We start from the raw sequence: 22,654 nt of genomic DNA on the forward strand, positions 1-22,654 counted from the left end.
AATATAAAAGATATAAATATATTTTGTCCTAGTCCTACATCTGGTAATCAATTAAACCAACTCAACTCTTTAGAAAAGCAAAAATGATTAAAAACAAAACAGCATCTTCCAGCTAAATGCAGTGTCTTTGTTCAAATTACCAGCAGCTATGTGTCTGTCTGTTCTGCTCACTGCTCATTCGCTGTCCGTGGAATAACTTTGGCAGAGGACCAGGAATTTTTACAGCAGAGGAAGGATACCAAACAAGCCAGCACAGACAGCGTATGTGACACAGAGGAAACTAGAGCTGTCTTTGTCATTTACTGCGGCTGCCCTGCGAAGATCTCTCGCAAATTATAACAGCAGACCATTAAAGCAAATCCCTAAAGGCTTGTGGATCTTAATATACAGAATGACTTTTTCTGTTGTGGTATTAATTGCAAGGGCAGGGACATTTGCCTGCAATGAGTGACAAATAGTTCTATAAGCACCTCTGACAGACCTATGCTTGCCACAGAGCTTTTAACATTGAAGTTCTGGCTTGAAGCAGATCGCTAACAGCAGATGAAGTGAAGGTTGATTCTGGGCCACAAGCTCTTCTCTAAGCTGTCCCCAAAGGAAAGAGGAATGAGCGAAATATATCTGCATTCCCAAAATAGCACAAGGCACTGTGAGCTGGCTGGACTGTAGAAAAGCATGAAAAGTATCTTACAGGCATTCTATTCAGATTTCATTTTGTTCAGTGTCTTACCACAAGTCTTTCACAATCTGTGCTTCCGGTCAACAGCTTAGACCAAAGCTGCAGCTGCTACTAAGCTACTCTACGGTTATGGTATGGAATGTGGGGATAAATATAAACCTGGGTAAGTAATATGTTGCTTTGATTAATATTGCTTCACCATTTCTATTCACTTCCAATATAGTGTTAACGATTCTAGCTGTTTCTGTTTCCCAGTGTATCCTTCTAGATAAACAGGCATGCAGACAAGTAGGTGAAAACATGTCTTTCAGCTGTGTAATTTTAATGCTGCACATTCAATGTGCTGTACTAGAGTGATATCACTGCCAAATGTCAACAGAGAAAAACTGGACAGTGTGTAGAAAGTTGTAGAATTCCACAATCCTGTCACTTCCAGAATATTACAAGAGCAAAATCTGCAGCCCATTGGTGTTCTACACATTGCTGTTATTATTCGACAAGGCTGCTATTCAGCAATCTATCTGAAACTAGAATTGTTCAGATTGTGGTTAAGTGTTGCAATCTTCAGTCATCCTGAATTAGAAATCAAACCCAGATACCCAGTGCAACCAATTACCTTCCAACAGGAAGACAAAGAACTTCCTTATTTTAAGAAAAGGTTGTCCTAGTATCTTTCAGAAAGAGTGATTTTTTAAAACCATACTGCAGTTTCACAAAAGATTAATACTTGTTTTACGTGTAGATTTTGTGCTGTAATACTGAAGCCCTTTATTAAATTATAATTATTGCTTTTGATTGGTCTCTCCAAACATTTTGATTTGAAGTAAAAATTATTGAATACCTTCAGCTGTACTTTATTGATCTATCAAATCATAATATTGTGTTCATTAATCAGAAAGATATAAAATTGTATTAATTGTTGTATTACATGTTTTGGATCTAAAAATTGCTAACATTTCCTTATGGTTCTCCTGTCCCTTTATAAAGTTATGTTTTTAACTATTTTCTGTAAGTTAAATAAAATTGATAGTCCAACATATTTTACGTGTTTGGATTGTTAATTTTGACTTAAAGGTTCAAATTTAATTTCTGTCACAGTTTTCGTGAATTAAATTAATTACATATAAAATATTTGAGTTCAACTGCAAGCTATTAATGAAGCCAAATAGTTTTTGCCAGTATTTTTTAAGTGACATATACCAGGATTGATGACTGTGTGTGATATTGTTTGTCTTGCATAGCTGCACTGCATGTTTGGACGTTGAATACATCTGCTGACACACTGCTTTGAGGACTGTCATAGATTGCTCACCTAGTACTTTTAGTCAATGTAGCTCAACAGAGGAATCCAAACAATCTCAAAATGTAAAACAGCAAGATGTACCTCACATCAGGAAGATGATGAATTGGAATTATTTTAGTTTTAATGATACTAGTTATAGGAGTTCAACTTACTAACACCAATTAGATTCATACCATTGCACGGTGTAACTAGATATTCATATAAATATTGATGAATTTGTATTGGATATTTAAAACATTTTTCTGTGAAATATGTCATTTTTTGCGAATTCTCTACAAAATTCTACAAAATAAAATGTTTAGATGAAAGTTGCCATATGTAGAGGTTTTAAGAATGTTGCTAAGGTGTTGGCAAAGACCAGTAAAGTATGAAGAATTCACTGCTGATATCACCAGAACCAAATAGCATCCTTTTTAATATATTTTGATGTCACGTGAAAGCACTTAGTATTTTCTTTTTGTCAATCTTTACATTTTTTTTGAGCGCTAATACAATGGCGTAACACCGGAAATATTGATATATATACCGTAACAGTGGAAATATTGATTTGGAAGACTGTCATGTAAATAGACTGGATTAAACAGTTGTAAGAAAATTCCATTGATTTATGTTGAAAAGAAGAGCATTCTATTTAAGCTTCTGTTTTGAAGCAGGTAGCTTGTATCATGTGGAGAAGACATTTCTGCTTTCAATTATGAAGCTCTCCTTTTCCAGTAGGATATTCTACCTTGTCTTTTTGCAGTTATTTTATTACTTTCTTAATATATTGGCGCTTATCTCTCTCTCTCAAACAGCTTTCAAATGCCACAGAAGTCATTTCATTGAGACCAGGAAAACACGACAGATATTGAATAAGCACCCTGAATAGAACAATAGGCATTTTTTTTAGGAAACCAAATGATATATATATGTGAAAATTTACATTTACTTGACCTCTATTACACAAACTAAACGCATGAGCCATATTAAACTTTCTGCTTTATCCAAGTATTTATTTCAACTCTAGATACAAGTGTAAATAATATCTATCTTATAGTTCCTTATGTGCTTCCTTCATGCCTGGAAGTATAAAATACAAGATTTTGAGCAAAATCAATACAAATATTTAATATCTTTCAAAGCTTAACAGGGAGCAGGATTGAATACAGCTTATCTACAGCTATCCAATAAATAGACTGACCTATCAGATTAGAGGGTAGAGTATTCTAGTGAGGACCAAAAATCCTAGACTTAAAAGAAAAAGATTATACTAATTTATATATTTCCTTCTTTGCTAAATATCTCTGCAACAATGCTTAATGTTACTGATGAGGTCTAAATTCAGGGGGTTTTATCCAGAACGCCCTCTCCTTCATTAAATAATGGATTGATCTTTCCAGGAGATGCCTCCTCTATGTTAATTTTTCTGCTGTACTTATTTTTGAGTTCTTCTTTAGCTACAAAAAGGTACACAAACGTAAAAGTGATTTTAATTGCCCACAACCACTCAGAACATATTACAAAAAAGAGCAAGCGATGGCAAAATTTCACTTATCACACTTGCAGACATTCTGTAAGCATATAGTGTTCTGAAGTCATCTTCTGTCATAATACATTTTTTATGTTTGAAAGGGAGATTTGAAAATAATATCAAAAATGTGGTCTGTTTAATTTGAAAATATTAATCAGAGGATACTACAATGAAAATTAAATACATAGTTGAGCTATAGATACATTACATTTTTTAATTAAATAATGATTGCATCCGTCAGAATGAACCCAAATGCAGTTTTAAATTCATCTACTTTTAGATAGCATTAAGCATAATTTTCCTCTTCAGAGGCATAAACCAATGCATTGGCCCCAAATGTGCACTTGTGTCCATGAATCGTAATTTCATCTTATATGCTACTGCACTAATGAACCCATATAAATATTAAATTCTGTGCCAAGTTTAGTAGATTCATAATCACTGCCCTGAAGTGCTCAAACAAATGCTATCAGCAGGAAAGAGTCCATCCTTTATTTTATGTTTGAATCGTATTTTTCAGACAAACTGAGTTGTTGTCTCAATGTAAACAGAAATCCGTTTGTTCCAAAAAAACGTATTCATGCAAAATTGAGCCCCACTTCCAGTGTGCAAACTGTGGCAGAGTTGGATTCCCCTGACATTGTTCCATAAGAACATAAGAAAAGGTCATTAAGCCCATTGAAACGTTATCCCTCCAATGTTCAAGCTCACAGCCCAGCAACAAATGACATTTTGACTGGGTTCAATGTCTTTGACTCTACAATCTTACCTGGTCGATTATTTCAAACATTAATCGCCCTTTAAGAAAATATTTTTTTATTTTCTTTTGATTTAAAATTTACTTTTCAATAATCCTTTGTCCTACTGATCCCACTTACCTTTTGGATTAATTTTTTGCCGTACAATTTAATACTTTATATTCCTCGATGAGATCCCTCTTAATCTTCTCTCTAGATTGTAGAGCTTAACCTGCCTTAATCTTTCCGAATAGCTCATCTCCATTACACTTGGGATCATTCTTACTGGTGTTCCTTACACTCCTGTTGCTCTTTGCCAATTAACATACCTTGTGCAAGATTTCTATGCCTTCGAGTTCCCACATTTAGTGCAGCTACAATGTACATTTAAACCTAGGGATGCAGCAGAGTGAGCAGGCAGAATACTGCAATAGAACATAACACAACTATTGAGGAAGTAGTCATTTTCCTTTGTGACAGGATGGATCTGGCATACTTGCACTTAAATAGCACCTTTAATGTAATAAAACATCCCTTAATTCTTTATAATGGCAAAAATAATCAATAAATACTAAGAAATGGTGGGAGAAAGATTATGGGTAGTGACTGAAGGCAAAATAAAAGAGGTAAGTTTACAGAAGGATTTTTAAAAAGATAGAGAAGTGGCAAGGCAGATCGGTTAAGGGAGAGCTATCCAGAATGACAGCTAAAAGTTCTGTGACTGAAGATGGAATCAACAGGGGGGAGATAAAAAAGGAGGCCAGAGTCGGAAAAACGGATACCGAGTGCAGGAGCACAGTTTCACAAATAGGGTGAGGCGTAGCCAAACAGGGATTATAGAAAAAGGAGAAGGCTTTTGAAATCATTGCATTCGGGCTGGGGAGCCAATGAATAAGTGAAAAAGTTGGACTTAGTGCCAGATAGGATGCAAATGGCTGATTTTCAAACAAATTGCATTTCGTAAAGGCAGAACTCAGGAGAACGACAAGGAAAATGTTGAAGCAATTGAGTCCAGAAGTGACAACAGTGTGGATACAGTGGAGATAAACTATGGCCAGGGGCAAGTAATGTTGTAGAGGTAGAAATAGGCAATCTTGGTGATAGTTAGGTAGGGTTTGAAGCTCAGCTCAGGGTCAAATGGGATAGAGGTTATGCATTGCTGAGTACAGCATGAGCAAGCTGTCAGGGTGATGGATGGAGTTGGGAGCTTAAATCATCGAATCATATGATGCCTCATTCTGTGTGTTGGATACTATGGTCTTATGCACACCAACATATGCATTCCCCTATTTTTTTGGAAGGTGGACTGAAGCACCTAGTGAGACGAGGCCGATTGTCAACCAATAATCTGGTTTATTTCTACATGAATTTTTTGAATGAACAGACTACAGTCTTCACAGCAAGATTTTCTTATTTTCTATTACAGAATTTAATATGTAATAAATAGATATTTTCAATCATGCTTGGTCAATGTCTGAGTGTATCAGTTGCTCCGTTTCTTAAAGGTACTTGTAAGTATCGTATTATAATCCTGTTTTAGTAGCATGCATGTGCAATTACCAATAACTCCTTGGAAAAATTATGGATCATGATCACTGAATGAAAGCTACCCTTGGTTGTAGCAATTGTATTCTTTATGTACTTTTATATTATTTTTACTCTTCATTTGTATGTTTCCTACCAAAGGCCTCGCTCTGACTAAGAAAGTTATCTAATCTGCCTTCATTTATTGGCTCTATCAATCCAGTTCCTGCTTTAGTCCTAATTAGATTAGATGCCCACAGACAGCAGTTTTTTTCCTTTCTCTCTAATTTGTTACTCATCTCCCACCTTTGCCGAGATCAACAACGTTGCCGTCTGGAGCAAGTTTCAGCAGAGGGTGGGTTTTAATTTGTTAAACCATTGTGTGTGCTGATTGTACACCATCGGACAGCAAAGCTGCAGATTCTCTCTTATGTGGATTGGTTTCCCACTTCCATAATTTTTGCATGGTTGGCCATGGATCAGGATGCCTGAAAAGAGTTGTCCTACTGTCATCTTTAAAGATATTATCACTCATGTCTCATATCTCAGGCTTTCCATATGTGAATGGATGTTTATGATATCCTTGTGATCCCAGCTGTAGTTTTGCTATAACACCATTTTTCCATTGTTCCTAAAGAAAGGAGCTGTACACTTTAGGACTTGGAAATTTAAAATTGATTTCTCACCTATTTGTCAGATCACTAATTCATTTATTGGAATTTCAGTAGAATCATAGAATCTTTCGGCACAGAAGGAGGCCATTTGGCCCATTGTGCCTGTGCCAGCTCATTGAAAGAGCAGTCCAATTTAATCCCACACCCCAGCTTTTTCCCCACAACCCTGCAAATTACTCCTCTTCAAGTACATGTCCAGTTGCCTTTTGAAAGTTCCTATGGAATCTGATTCCACCACCCGTGCGTTCCAGGTCTTAACCCACGATGTGAAAAAATTTCTCCTCATTTCCCCTCTAGTTCTTTTGCCAATTATTTTAAACCTATGACCTCTGATTACCAATCTACTTGTCAGAGGAAACAATTTTTCCCTACTTGCTCTATCAAAACCCCTCATAATTTTGAATACCTCTATTAGGTCTCCTCTTAATCTTCTGCTCTAAGGAGAACAATCCCAGCTTCTCCAATCTCTCCACATAACTGAAACCCCTCTGCCTGATATCATCCTGGTAAACCTCCTCTGTACCCTCTCCAAGGCCTTGACATCCTTCCTAAAGTGTGGTGGCCAGAATTGTACACAATGCTCCAGTTGAGGCCTAACCAGTGATTTGTAAAGATTTAGCATGACTTCCTTATTTTTCTATTCAATGCCCCTATTTACAAAGCCAAGTATCCCGTCCGCTTTCTTAACCGTCTTATCAATTTGCCCTGCCACCTTCAAAGATTTGTGAATATGCACCCCCAGGTCCCTCTGCTCTTGCACCCCCCACAAAATAGTACCATTTAGATTATACTACCTCTCCATGTTGTTCCTCCCAAAGTGCATCACATCACTTCCACATTAAATTAACACCATCTACTTTTGAAAACTATCTTTCAGCAATATGTTCAGAATAATTCTTCAACCATGCAGATTCAGGTCACATGACCCGACACAGCCCAAGGCACGTTGGAGGGCGATTTTCAACATTCGCCCATATCAGGCAGGCGATTGCACCGCCCACCTGGCACCAATAGCGTGAGGCCAGAACCATTCCGAAGTTTGGGCATCATTTGCATTGCAGTTTTGCCATTTTGTATTTCCTCAGGGAATACAGAAATTGGGATGGGGTAAGGGGAGCCAAATTTTATTTGCCCCTGTAATACCAGGTTAGCCCTTTTTGAATATAGGTTCGGCAAAGGCTGCTTGAACTACAGGCCTGTCCTTCACCTTGGATCAGGGTCACTGCCTTTTTAAACATCTGTCAGAAGGGATTGTTTGCAGATATTTAACCATCTGCTCACAGCTGCTCAGTGGCATATCTTAATGTAGTCCACAAAAATTCCGATTAACACCATGGGGACCTACTTTGAACATGACACATCATGCGCTCACTACACCTAATGCAAACTAAGGGAACCTTTTTTTTAAAGAGCTCTGGGAGATCAGCTGCAAAAACACGAAGGGGGGAAAAAAGTAACTGTGTCTGGTGGATCTCCTGTGGCATTGCTCACGATGAGTTAGAAGATCTGGGGGTGGTTTTAAACTTTTGGGCAGGATGACTGGCAGAGCGCACTGGCAGCCCATCCATGCCGGAGACTAAGAGGACGGAGACATTTTGAGCCCCTGCCTCATTTAAATGGAACCGGTGAGCTGCAGCAGGGTGCCCATTTGGCGGCTGCAGTTCGCCAGATTCAGGCCGGCCCAATATTGAGTGGCCCAGAGGCCACTGAGCGGGCAATATGATAAGTCCAAGAGGGGGGTGATGTGTTGCGATTACTGGGGAGGGGAGCCAAGGCCGGCAGAAGCCTAAATTATATTTGTGGGGCCCTAATGGAGCATTCCTGCTCCTCCTGGCCCCACAAAAATAACTTAAAACTTACCTTTCCAGGGCCTCTTTGGCTCTAAGAGCAGTGAGAGGCTCCGACCAGTTCTATGCTAAAATAGGAATCAGGATCCTATGTACATCCCGATTTGCATATTGAAAGGGGCCTTCTGCCTGAACAGGCAGGTGCTTTTTCCGCCCATTGATAGGCCCCTCTGAAAGTGGTAGTGGGCCATTCGTTGGCGTTAACAGGTCGGAAGTCAACCGCCCCCTTTTTTTAGGCTGTTACTGCCCCGTTAACGCCTATTTTGGCAGATTAAAATCGACCCCATGTTGTGTTGTAACAATCAGACTGCAGTACAGAATATATCATCATAGAGTAAAAGAAACTAACATCCTTCCCCATGAACTCAACGTGTGTTTCTCACAACAACACCAGTAAAGTGAATGTAGAACTCCCTCAGGATGCGGACCTCATTTCTCCCCTATTAAACCCTCCGACGTCTGAAAAGATTCTGCTGGCCGAATGAAAATCAGTTTTAAGAATTGATTGCAAAAGTAATTGTAAAAGATTAATTTGTCAAAAATGATAAACATTGCAACAACGGCCCGGAAATTGCACTGAGCGACAAGCAAACGTCGCCCACCACTCGTCAGATATAAATTCTCCCACAAACTATTCTGGGCATCAACTTGCTTCAATGGGGAGCTGAGAAAAAGCAGCCCCTTCCCCAGGCTTCCGTGAGCTGTGAGAGTGGGGAAAGGATCACTCTGTCCCCTCAGCCAATCAGCTTGAAGCATCCTTGACAGAGTCAGAACCAGGAAGTGAAAACTACAACAGTAAATTCAATGTAAAATCAGTTAGAAAAACTGAAATAAAGAGAGGGTAAGAAATATCGAATTAAAAGACAGACAGAAAAAGTTCTTTAAAAAAGTTTTAAATTTTTTTATAAATGTCCAACAAAAATTAAAATCAAAAGTAATGAGACTCCACATTTTTAAAAGTTAATTTTCAGTGCCAGAGAGGTTGTTTGACAGCTATTAAGACTTACCACGCAGTTAAGTTAGTTTAGACCGACAAAACCTGGCATACCTTTTTTATGGAGAGATCAGTAGGTTTCCAGCTGGGCAGTGCAGCAAGTTTGCATTGTTCCATTCATGCAGCCGGCGAGCTGTCCTTCCCGTGCAGCTTTCAGAGGAGCTGGGCAAATGGTAGAGCAATTCCCGGATTTCCATGTTTGACCTCGCATGTCTGCTCACTGGCACTTGCTCTTCCATTTGCCCTGAAATAATGGTGACCCCTGTTAGCATCGCCATTATTTTATAAGCAATTTCCAGGCCAATATCTGTTTCCACTTGGAAATATAAAGGACCCAGGCTTTCCTCCCCACTCCACCATCTTATTGCCTCACTCGACTGCCTTATATTTTCTGCATCAATGTAATTTTTAGGTTGCAGGGTTAGAACTTCTAACAGAAATTGCCACAGACATTCAGTTGGAGACATATTACCAAACAAAAACACAAATGTATGCCAAACCCATTGAACCCGATAAAGATCTGTCTGTCAGGGAAAAAAAGCTCGTATACATCTTGGGTGGAGAATGAGTATTCCAGCCAAAGAGAAAGTCCTTAATAAGGGAGAATGAAATTAAGAACTATGTTTACAAAATTAAGGTTGGCTGTAGTCAACAGCTACCTGCATGTCTTGAATTTTCGAGCAAGCGGGCAAGTAATGTGTGTCTTTGGCTATCTGCAGGAGCCTCGGTCGTGAGTTGGCTTCTGGGCAGAAGCCCCAACTATGCAATTGGCATATATAGCCTGTTACCTCCCAGATATGTTGGGGCCATTACTTTGGGCCTTTACATTATGAGGAATTAACTGGCTGGTTTAATGTTTATGGAAGGGGGAGAAAGTTGCTGGTGCCATATTAGTGTGTAAGACTGTGTTCTTTTTTCCTGAATTAATGAATTGCATGTGTTTATTGTGTTGGATATTTTATTTTTGTGTAGCTTGAGAAAATAGCACACTCAAACAGAAGCGTTTTAAGGAGCTTTTTAAAGACAGGAAAGGAAGTGACAAGGTGGAGAGGCTGAGTTCCAGACGGTAGGGGCAAAGTGGCTGAATGGACGGCCACAGATGGTGCATTGGAAAACAACAAGTAGGCCCTTTTGGAGAATCAGAGAGTGTGTGCACAGATATAGAGCTGGAGGAAATGAAGGAGGTGGGGAGGTGCAAGTAGTTAGAGATCTGAAGGTGACAAAACATGTAGAAAATTAAAATTAGGATATTTTGTCCATGCCTTACATCAGGCATTTAGTTATATAGATATATAATTGTATTCTCTAGAGTTTAGAAGGTTAAGGAGTGATCTGATCGAAGTTTATAAGATATTAAGGGGAACAGATAGGGTGGATAGAGAGAAACTATTTCCGCTGGTTGGGGATTCTAGGACTAGAGGGCACAGTCTAAAAATTAGAGCCAGACCTTTCAGGAGTGAGATTAGAAAACACTTCTACACACAAAGGGTGGTAGAAGTTTGGAACTCTCTTCCACTAACGGATATTGATGCTACTCAATTGCTAAATTTAAATCTGAGATAGATAGCTTTTTTCCAACCAAAGGTATTAAGGGAAATGGGCCAAAGGCAGGTATTTGGAGTTAGATCATGGATCAGCCATAATCTTATCAAATGGCGGAGCGGGCTCAAGGGGCTGAATGGCCTACTCCTGTTCCTATGCTCCTATGTTCCTCCTATATTGAATAGTTGATTCCTTGCCTTTAGCATGCAAGCGGACATTTGGTGGCTATTGTGGTTAGTCTGTAGTGATGAGGTCCTCTGAAACTAACTTCTAATATAATTTGGTCTTTTTGTCCAGCTATGTCTCAGTGAAGTGAAGGTAAACCCACCCCCCCACCACCCCGGCAAGGAAATCAGCAAAATTGAACAGAAAAGCTGAGAACTGACTCTGATCAATTCTGCAAATTGTGTACCAGGTGGTTGGAAAGTGGCATTAACTGGCCACTGCCTGCTTGCTCGGTACCGGATCAGAGAAAGCTTATACCCATTTATACCGGTAAACAGAACTGAAATCTGCTCAGAGTCACTGGGGGTAACTTTCAGCAGGTGCGTAAAATGGGCGGTATCTGATCAGCCACCCATTATACACCCTTCCTGATATGCCAGTCCAATGTAGTCAATGGTAAAAGGGCGCCCGAGCCAAAACTGCCAATTTTTTGCCCCTGCCAAAGTTGAACATTACCCTTGTTGTACGATTGTCAGTGTAAATCCCACAAAACACATAGAGCAATCAACTAAAAACATCTGCATGTTTCAACTCAGAGGCAACAAAGCCTACAGAGTCAAGTCCATAGGTTTTCATCCACTACAGCCACTTCTTTGGCCCATTGTTTATTTTCCATGCCAAACAGTATTAACAACTCTGCACTACCTCGGCAAAGAAAAGGGTTCTGGGCTGTGATGCCAAAAATATGCAAAATCACAGACTGACTTATGAACGCACAAAGCATCAGAGATAAAAATCAATTTGCATCTGATAATCCACTGACATGGTTTGAGTACTGATCCCAGATTAGAGCACCAGGCTCCAATGCACATATGGCACTACACATCAAAGAAAAGACTCATTGTTAGATGGAGCACATCATGGGAGCACAGCATTCTATCTCAGCAGAGAGGAAATACTAAGAGCAACGACCAGCCTCTCCCTGCAGAGCATTTGTTGGTCAGTTGATTGTGGCACTGACAGCAGAAGTGAGGAGTCCACGTTCCAGATTGTAGTCACCTGTAGGATAAAGAAGGAATGAAACAGCAGGACACAAAATGGTAGGGTGGAAGAGTGTGTGTATATGCGTGCGTGCGTGCATGCAGATTAATTAAACACATTTTACATTTCAGATGACTAGGATGCTACAGGTTTTGCTGTGATAGAGCTAAGCTACAATTCGTTTGAAAAATATTGTCAAACCCTCTTGATGATGTATACGCTCATTTCGAATGGCTCTCATGGTAGAAAGCTAATAGCCCGGAAATTGCTCATAAAATAACAGCGATGCTAACAGGGCTCACCAGTATTTCAGGGCAAATGGAAGAGCAAGTTCCAGCGAGCATCGAACGGAACAGCCCGAACTTGCTCTCCTGCCTAGCTAGAAACGAGCTAATCACTCCATAAAAAAGGAACGCTGGGTTTTTTAGGTCTAAACTAACTTTTAACGGCGTGGTAAGTCTTAATGACTGCCAAACAACCTCTCTGGCATGAAAAATTAACTTTTAAAAATGTGGAGTCTCATTACTTGTGATTTTAATTGTTGTTGGACCTTTATAAAATAAAATGTTTACTTTTTTTTACTTTTTCTTTGTCTCTATTATTATCTCTTTTAATTCGATATTTCTTACCCTCTCTTTATTTCGCTTTCTCTAACTGATTTTACATTGAATTTATTGTTGCAACTCTCACTTCCTGGTTCTGACTCTGCACGGCTTGTCAAGGATGCTTCAAGCTGATTGGTTGAGAGGAGAGAGATATTCTTTCACTGCTGTCACAGCTCACAGAAGTCCGGGGAAGGACGCTGCACTTTTCTCAGCTCCCCATTGAAGCGAGTTGCCGCCCAAAAGCCCGCGATTAGTTTATGAGTGGGTTTGTAACTAACGAGCGGCGGGCGATGTTTGTTCCCCGCTCAACGCAATTTCCGGACCAGTATTCTGTGACCTCTCCAACTGTGGTGTCCAAGCACAACTCTAATGACAGCAGTGTGTTGTGGTGTAATCCCCAAGGTGGTCAGATTACATTCTATCAAATTCTCCTCCTGTGTTCACAGAAGGGATCATTTTCTGACTTTGCGCTCGTGCGTGGAGTCTCAGCTGCCGGCAGCTCATGTCCGGAGATTGGTGTGGAGCACTCGCCCTGCGCTCGCTGCCCACAGGTGAGCCTCCTCACTGAGGCTGGAAAGTTACCCCAGAGTGAGCTCTCGTCAGTTCTGTAGCTTATAAAAATACATTCATCAATGTGTTCAGATGACTAAGCGATTCATTTAATACTCATGATTTTTATTATATTCAGGCGAACAAAGGTACATCTCATAGAAATAAATCTACAGAGCTCATACTTTGAAAATGTATTCAGAAAACATATTCATGAATATAGCAATAGAAAGATAGTTGAACGAAGGTCTTAGTCTGGATATTCTCATTCTAACCAGACTTTGTGAGCACTCAGATTATTTATTAAACATAAACTGGCCTAAATAAAACTGAAAATAATGTGGGGCCTTTTACAAATACCCCTTCCTGTTTAAGATTAGATGAGGGTGGCCAAGAGTAATATTGGCTATTGACTAGAATTTATGACTAAGATTTAACCAGATTTGAAAATCCAAATCCTGCAGAAGCCAAAGTAATCTTGAATTCAGGGAAATAAGAATTTATTTATTAAAGAGCGATAATTATATTATAATAGTTCTGAAATATTTGGAAAGGGCAAAAGTTTGCATAGTTCAACCGAAGAAGACACCGCTCCTAATTATGAAGACCTCAGGCCTTGTTCCCTGCTCTGGTTTTAGACTAGCAACCACTGCATTTGCGCGAAACCTAACAGAGAACAATGAAATTTCAATCAGCTGCAATTGCTGCTTCACCAGCTCTAAATTAGAGTGAGATTTAGCAGAATATTTAAAAATATTTTTATTACAACAATCTTGTTACCGCCAATTTAAATCCTATTTGTTGCAGAAGTTCCACTATTGCCGCCCTCCACTTTTCCGCACCAAAATACTCCATTCATCCCTTGACCTCAACTAAATTGCAGACAGTGTTGCGCAGATAGGGTGTGACCAGCATTGCTAGAGATAGGGTAGGGTGTGGGTGTTCAACACTGCTAGAGTTAGGGTAGGATGTGGGTGTTCAACACTGCTAGAGTTAGGGTAGGATGTGGGTGTTCAACACTGCTAGAGTTAGGGTAGGATGTGGGTGTCCAGCATTGCTAAAGATAGGGTAGGATGTGGGTGTCCAGCATTGCTAGAGTTAGGGTAGGGTGTGGGTGTCCAACACTGTTGGAGTTAGGGTAGGGTGTGGGTGTCCAGCATTGCTAGAGTTAGGGTAGGGTGTGGGTGTCCAACACTGTTGGAGTTAGGGTAGGGTGTGGGTGTCCAGCATTGCTAGAGTTAGGGTAGGGTGTGGGTGTCCAATACTGTTAGAGTTAGAGTAAGGTGTGGGTGTCCAGCATTGCTAAAGATAGGGTAGGATGTGGGTGTCCAGCATTGCTAGAGTTAGGGTAGGATGTGGGTGTTCAACACTGCTAGAGTTAGGGTAGGATGTGGGTGTCCAGCATTGCTAGAGTTAGGGTAAGGTGTGGGTGTCCAGCATTGCTAAAGATAGGGTAGGATGTGGGTGTCCAGCATTGCTAGAGTTAGGGTAGGGTGTGGGTGTCCAACACTGTTGGAGTTAGGGTAGGGTGTGGGTGTCCAGCATTGCTAGAGTTAGGGTAGGGTGTGGGTGTCCAATACTGTTAGAGTTAGAGTAAATTTATCTTGCTAATGTTTATAATCAGCAATTTGTGTTGTTTCTACGTGTGGTCAGTATAGTACTGATAAAATGTCATTTTTTATTAATTATTCAGAAAAATTACAATTCCGGGAATTAGTTTTCTTAAATATTTTGGAACTTTTTAACTGGAAATTATACTGGGCCGGATTTTGCTGGAGCAGGGCATTTCACAATGTGCCCGGTTAGTTAGACTTTATCCTGCATCCTTCAGCTCAAAAATGTTTTCCCTGCAAATTGCTGGAAGTGCAAGCTGATTACAGCGCAGCGAGGGCAATGGGTCATCTGGGACCTTGGTGAATGACGGGACCAACAATGTATCTCCTGTTAAAGGATTGAGAAAAAACAGAGGAAGGACTGAGAAGGAGGGTGAATTCAATGTTAAATCAGGTACAGAAAGAGAAATAAAGAGGGAAAGAAAGATTGGATTAAGAGAAAGAAAAAAGAGTCAGAAAGGAAAAGTAAGAAAAAAACTTTTTAAATTTGGCATTTTAAAAATCTCCAACAAGAATTCACAACCTGAAGGAATGAAACTCCACACTTTTAATTGTTCCCTTTCTGATCCGCAGAGAGGTTGATTGGCAGTCATTAACAATTATCGTGTCGTTATAATGGTATGTATGCTATTTATTACTGGGCAATTAACAAGCAAATGCAGCAACTTCATGAAAATCACGGGGAGCTAATGCGAGATGCCATTTTCGTGAAACTAATGGCGTAGCAGCGCAAGTCGTCCAGCAACTTGTGGCGATTCGCAATTCACGGGATAGCTCTTCTTCGCCACAAGTTGTTCGCACGTCATTATTTTCTCAGCATGTTCCAGCCCACTATGTTATGAATATGTTTAAAGCTTGTTCTTTCCCTTCTTCTTCATGACTGTCGTTATGGTGTGTGTAGTTCTATTGTGGATCATGAAGCCACTGTGTATTTTACAACAGAACACTGACCGTTACACAATAACTGGAGAAGTTTTTTAAAAAACAGCCTTTTAAGGGTTTGAATTTATAATATGTGTTGCATGATTTTTTTTTTGTCCTTTAAATGTTGGGTGAATGGGACCACAGAGCTTGTGCCGTTTCTTGGTCCATCAACAAAAAAAGAGGATAAAGGACAGTTTCCTGAACCCTATCCCTGGGGAGCACACGTTTCCCTGGAGTAAAGGTCTGGACATCTGTTTTGCCAGGTCTCCACCGCTCTTATGTTGCCCCATGATTTCTGGGCCTTCCTTGGGGCCGGAGTGGGGGGGTGGGGTGGGGTGCAGAGCTGAGCTATGCGAATGAGGCACGAGGGGACATTCCCATCCAGCCTTGAGGTAGAGTGAGGAGGGGGGAATCCGGGGCTGAAAATTTGAGCCTTTATTTTACCCCTTGCCCTTTTTACTTAATTTATTATTTATCGACATCACCTCTCACTGGGGGATCTGGTAATCAACTATAAACTCATTCAATGAGCAACAAATTCCTCTGTAACATTGCTGGTAGGGATCATATAAGATTGAGGTGATGGAGAAGAATGCTATTTATCCTTCAACACTGAACTGACAGAACTCATTACTCAGACTGGTAACTGGGTTGGAGTATCAATAACAGAATCCAAATCTAATTCCATCTCTGTGTGTTCTGATATGCTGCATCACCATGGCTTTTTTTGCAATGTTATTTTGATGCTAGTAGTTACAACATTACACTGCTTTAAATTGTTTTTCATATCCCTTCAAAATCCTACATTCTAGCTCAGTTTGTCTTTAATTGTTAAATGCTTTCTCACAGCTGGTCCACTGCTTGGTTAAAAATATCAGGATCAGCAGTATAAAAAAAAATGCCTGACCTAGAAACTGATTATTTTAAAATTTACAAGTAAAAGTAGGCCACAGCCTACATGCAGAATGGTCCGACATTGGGGTGAATGGTCAGACGTTAGGGGTGGACGATCTCACACTGGGGGCTGGACGATCTCACACTGGGGGCTGGACGATCTCACATTGGGGGGTGGACGATCTCACATTGGGGGGGTGGACGATCTCACATTGGGGGCTGGACGATCTCACACTGGGAGCTGGACGATCTCACACTGGGGGGTGTGGACGATCTCACATTGGGGGGGTGGACGATCTCACATTGTGGGGGTGGACGATCTCACACTGGGGGGTGGACGATCTCACACTGAGCATGCGTGGTCTGACATTAGGGATGTATGTTGACTTTGGGCTTTTGCTGAGCCAGGATGAACAATGTCATGATAATAGGGTGTTGAGGGCTGCTAACGGGTGAGATGATAGCTGAAGACTGTCAGTGGTGGCAGTCAACACAATAGTCTTGCACTGAAACTGACAAAAGCCACTGAGACTTGCAGCTTAACCTTTGTTCACAAATTAATGGCACGTCTCAGTCGATGAGAGGATCAGCCTCCTCGAATTATTTCCATGTTGAAAATTCTGTTCCTGTGGAAAATTCTCAACAATCACTTTCTTGACACTAACATCAGTCAACAAGCCCTTAAGAGGCATTTTATTATCTGGCTGCTTTTGTTGCATCTCAGCACTTTCTACAGAGAAGAAAATCACATTTAAGTGATAAAAATGCATTGCACAGTCCCTTTGTTGAAACAATCAGATTCCCTGTAAGTTTACACATTGCATCTTTTTTGTAAAGGGTTTACAGACGTAATACTGACCTTTTTTAAACTTAAAAAATATATTTTATCTCATAGATAAGATTTAATTTGTAATATGTTTAAATTAGAGTTGCCACTCACATTTTTAACCATTACTGATTGCTGCTAGGCTCAAGACCATTGTCTATGAATTACTTTCCTCACACCAGAGGCCTCCAGCAAGATCAAATTAGAAAAGGATCATCTTCACCAATGATAGATTAAGCTTCAGATATCCTCTCGGCACTGTTACAAATTCATTACGAATCTAAATATATTGAACAGCATAAACAAATTGAAAGGTAACACTGATAGATTTTTATTTCCCATGACTATGTTTTGTTGCAGAGATGTTCAAGTGAAAGGTCAGCTCTGACTGTAGGTGTATTGAATATTTCAGCTTCGGAAGTTCATCTACACAGCACATCAATGCTTCAGTTACAGCTGTCATTCCACATTGAAATCAAGTCCAGAGCTGGGGAGATATGATTTTGTTTTCAGGGATGCTGACATTAAGGTCGTAGAGGAGTGGGTTTGGGCGAAATGGAAGCAAGCCAGGCCCAGCTTCAAACTTACAAAAAAATAAATAGAGGCTCGAGGGTTCAGGACATTATTGGAATCATAAATCAACATCCATAATATTTTTTGTCTAAATTAGTCTAGGCTCATATCCAAGCTTTCCATTTGGTTCAATGTAGACTAATTGCTGATGTTTCTGATTAGTTCAGTAGGCTTATGATTCACTGAAAAGAATCATGGAATTTTACAGCAGACAGTTTGGCCATTTGGCCCATTCTGCCTGTGCTGTCTCTCTGAAAGAGCAATCCATCTAGCCCTAATCCCGTTGACCTTCCCCCATATCCTTTATTTATTTTCTTTTTCAAATATTAATCCACACTCCTTTTAAGAGCTATTATGGATTCTGTTTCCACCATTGTTTCTGGAAGGACTCCATGTCCTAACAACCCACTGTGTAAATAAAAATTCTCTTAACCCCTCTCTTTGTTCTTCTGGTGATGATGTTAAATTCATGCCGTCTCGTTACAGACTCACCGACCAACGGAAATGATTCTTCTTTCTGATCATTTAAGTTGACCAGTCAACTTCTAGAAAAATTACATTTCACAAAAATGGGCTAATCAACATTTTAAAGTCACTATCCACCTAAACAATGCTCTGGGATGCAGCCTCCACGACAGTTTCCTCAACTCCTCATGCCCCGCACCCTGCCCACTTTTTACGCACCCCAAAAATCTACTCCGCTGTCGCTGATGTCTACTGAATTAAATACTATGCTCAAGAGTTCTAGTGAACTTCGCTTAGTTGCTTGATCAGCTTTTGGTGGTAGCAGAGTTCTTATTAACAATGTCGAAACTAAGCTACTGACATCTTTTTTTTCCTGTTGCTATTCATCCTACCCTGCAGCCTTCCATAACCTAATATATTACCTTCATGATTTATATTTCACACTCAATGTGATATACAAGTATAGCCTGCTTTTTCCAATTCTTTACGTGGCTTAGAAATGTTATTTCCTCCAATGATGAAGTCCTTTGAGGGATGCTGTACAATTTTTGAGACAAAATCAAAAGTACAACAAAATATATATACGCACAAACCTCTAAATAACTCGGTATCTGCAGCATAAAAGTACTTAATAACGTCCTAGTATAAGTTACATGATCTCCCCTAGTTTTGACAGCTAAATTATGCCAGTTGCTTCTCACTGTTCAGATCTACTATGCTGCTCACTACTATGATCTCACTACCATCAGACACTCCACAGGGGTAATTTTGACTTTGGTTGATTCTGTAAAATGGCCAATACGATGCAGCCACCTATTATACATCTCTCTCAAATCGGAGAGAGATGTATAACAGCGGCTGAATCGATAGCGCCCATTTTACACTGGCAGCTCTACTCAAAATTGCCTCCACATTTCTAAACTTTAGTTTAGACCACCTGCAGTTTCATTCTTATGGTTTGCAAAGTAATCTGAACTCGATGTGCTGCAGCCCAGGTATCTGTTATCTTACATTTATTAAAAAATGAAAATGGTCTGTGGTTTGATATTGCGATCATCAGGCAAAGTAAATAACAGAAAACCACTTTTGTGGAAATTATGTGATGGAAGAAAGAAGTATCTTTTGTTCGTTTTTGCTCAAACTGTTACAGCCTTAGATCATTTATGCATAAGGACTTTTGTGAAAATATCTATGGATTCTTACTGATCCTATTGCCTGTTTTTTAAGTATTTAGTTTAGTAGAAATTAAGGACTCGAGAAGTAGTTGACGTGTTAAAGTTATGGTTTCATACCTGTATTAAAGAATGATAGTGCCATTGATGTTGGAAATCCACTTATAGAAAGACTTGTATTTATATAGCGTATAATCACATCACTGAGAAACAGCTAAAGTGCTTCACAGGAATTACGTTAAAAACCGAAGACACCGTTACAAAGGCAAGCGTGACAGCCAATTTGTACACAGTAAGATCCCACAAACAGCAGTGAAGTGAACAACCAGTTCATAATATCGTAGTAGATACAGCACAGGAGGAGGCCATTCGGCCAATCATACCTGTGCAGTTAATCTCTTTTTTTAGTGGTTTTGGTTCAAGGTAAGAATACTTGCTATGACAACAACAACTTGCATTTATATATTGCCATTAATGAAGTAAAACGCCCAAGGCACTTCACAGGAGTGTTATAAAACAAAATTTGACACCAAGCCACATAAGGAGATATTAGGACAGGTGACCAAAAGCTTGGTCAAAGAGGTTTTAAAGAGCCTCTTAAAGGAGGAGACAGAGGCAGAGAGGCTTAGGGAGGAAATTTCAGAGCTTAAGGCCTAGGCAGCTGAAGGCACGGCCGCCAATGACAACAGGAGAACTCCCTGCTCTTCTTCGAAAAGTACCATAGGATCTTTAACATTCACCGAAACAGGAAGGCAGGGCCTCAGTTTAATAACTCATCTGAAGAATAACGTCTCTGACAATGCAGCATTCCACCCATATTCTGAGCTCAAATCCTAGATTAAAACTACAACCTTCTAACTCAGAGGCAAGAATGCTAAGTGAACTAAACTGACACCTACTTAATGTTGCACATGTGTCAGTCTTTGAAACCCTGAAATCCTGCAAACTCTGACCTACAAGATGAAGATCTCAAAACAGGAGCAAATGCATCCTGACTAAACAGATGCTAATTAAAGCAAGATTTGTGCACTGACTGCGTTGTGCCGTCTGCATTGTGATGTATTATTTACACACTGGCTGTGTTACCCATCACGCAATATATTTAATACGTGTAGTTACAATCATTCAGTTAATGTAATCCTAACCAGGCCAATTAAAATCTGCTAAAGCAGTCCTCAAAATTTCTTTTTACTGCATAATTTTATAAATTTAATAATTCGATTTTAAATCTTTTCAGAACACAGTTTTTTTTATAATGGTATGCTGCTAAAATTTGCATTGTTTGAAAACATGCATGAAGCTAATAAGAAAAAACATTGAACCTATTAATTTTCTCCTCCCTTCCGCTCCCACAAGTGCTTTCCCTCGCTATGGTATGGTTCCATTAGATGCCAGACTCCCTCTTGTACATCACATAAGTGGCCATTATTCATGTGTAAGCTTTAACAAAGTGTGTTGACAAGCTATTCAGCCACAGGAATTATCACAATCAAGCACAATTTTTCTAAACTCAACAACCACACGAGCACTTCTAGCAGGGCCATTGACTAACCATCAGGAGTGGGAGTTATGGCTGATTTACCACATATCTCTAACCTTTACGTCTAACCAGGGGTGCTTAGTTAGGCTAGTTGTAGCACTCCTACTGCCAGCCTGGCTGAATTTAGCTTACCCAGCACAAATTGACGATTGAACCTGGGACGTTTCTGGCCTATATGGCTCAGCCATTCACTGTGTAAACACGCTGACCATCTAGAGGAGTTTGAAAATAGTTTCAATCTGAAATGTCCTAGAATGTCCATGGTCAGAAGCATAAAGTCGCGAACATAACTTTTAAGTTGCACATGCACAAATCCTGCCTATGTCCAGTTATTTTGGGGGAGAGGGGGTAAATTTCCTTTAATGTTTCTGGCACAGAGCTTCCTATGCTGGAAGTGTATCTTGAGGCTTTCAGCACATGACCTTGGCTGCTACCTCCAACCAAGCATGCTGCACTGCTGTGTTTTGAGAAGCATGCCTTTGAATGCTAAACAGAGTTGTCCTCCTTGCACCCGTTTCAGGAAGCAGCACTTCCACTTCAACTGCCAGCCACTGGTTTGTGCCAACCATTTGTTTTTTGCCCTGTACAGCTGTTTCAAAGATTGCAGCTACTTTCTTCCTCCTGCACTAATCTTTTAGTCCTTTAAAAACTGACGTTGCACACAATATTGTATCTACACCCTTTGGTGCACTCCCAGGCCCAATTTTGCTGGGAGCTTGCCATGAATAATTCATCAGGCTGAGGCCGGAAAATCCAGCACAACATGAAGTCTGCAAGTGTTACACCTCATCATACTGTGCTCCCATTGCTTTAAAGCCAGGACCAGAAAATACATCTGCATGGAGCATCACTTAGGTCCACCGCAGATGGGAAAAATTAGTGACCGGCACAGTCCCATCCTAAGCAGAACGAAAATCATGCTGGCTTCATTTAAATGTATTATAATTTTGAAATAAAGCCACAGCTCCTTTTTGGTGTGACAACTTTAGGAGGATGTAAAAGGCCTACTGGAATATTGTGCTCTGTACTAACTTGAAGCAGATATGTCTACTTGAATCTGAGCCAGTGCTTAGGCTGCATCTGCACCACTGGCATTTTCAAATGGGAAATAAGTTCTTACATTTCTGCGAACAGTTTCTCCTGCCCTCCTCTTCATTTATATGCTACCCATCATGACATCCACTGTAAGCACAGATGGCACGCACACTGATGACACTCAGCTCTACGACTACTGCTGTATCAGTTCCAAGCTCTTGCCTTTAACTTTTAACTCCAACTGTTTGACTTTATGAACTAGATGAGTCAAAATTTCCTTCAGTTTAAATGTTTATAAAAACCAAAGCCATCTCCTTCAGCTCCTGCCAGCACCTTCATGCCTCTGTGTTTAATTCAATCAATCTCCACAGCTGTCATCTCAGCATTAACTTCATCAATCTGCCTGCCAGTCACTTCAGGATAAGTCTGGATATGTGGAACC

At 40.1% G+C, this 22,654-nt stretch overlaps 1 protein-coding gene across 2 annotated transcripts in view; it reads left to right on the top strand.

Annotated features, from left to right (window-relative positions):
* The first annotated feature begins 306 nt into the window (after positions 1–306).
* LOC137299481 (leucine-rich repeat and immunoglobulin-like domain-containing nogo receptor-interacting protein 2) overlaps positions 307–22,654 on the top strand; it is a 128,660-nt gene continuing 106,312 nt past the window's right edge. For both annotated transcript variants that reach the window (XR_010957908.1, XM_067968251.1), the window contains exon 1: positions 307–842. The gene's annotated coding sequence lies outside the window, so the exon portion shown is untranslated. The remainder of the gene's footprint in view (positions 843–22,654) is intronic.

This window comes from Heptranchias perlo, chromosome 29 (assembly GCF_035084215.1).
Source record: "Heptranchias perlo isolate sHepPer1 chromosome 29, sHepPer1.hap1, whole genome shotgun sequence".
Taxonomy (NCBI): domain Eukaryota; kingdom Metazoa; phylum Chordata; class Chondrichthyes; order Hexanchiformes; family Hexanchidae; genus Heptranchias; species Heptranchias perlo.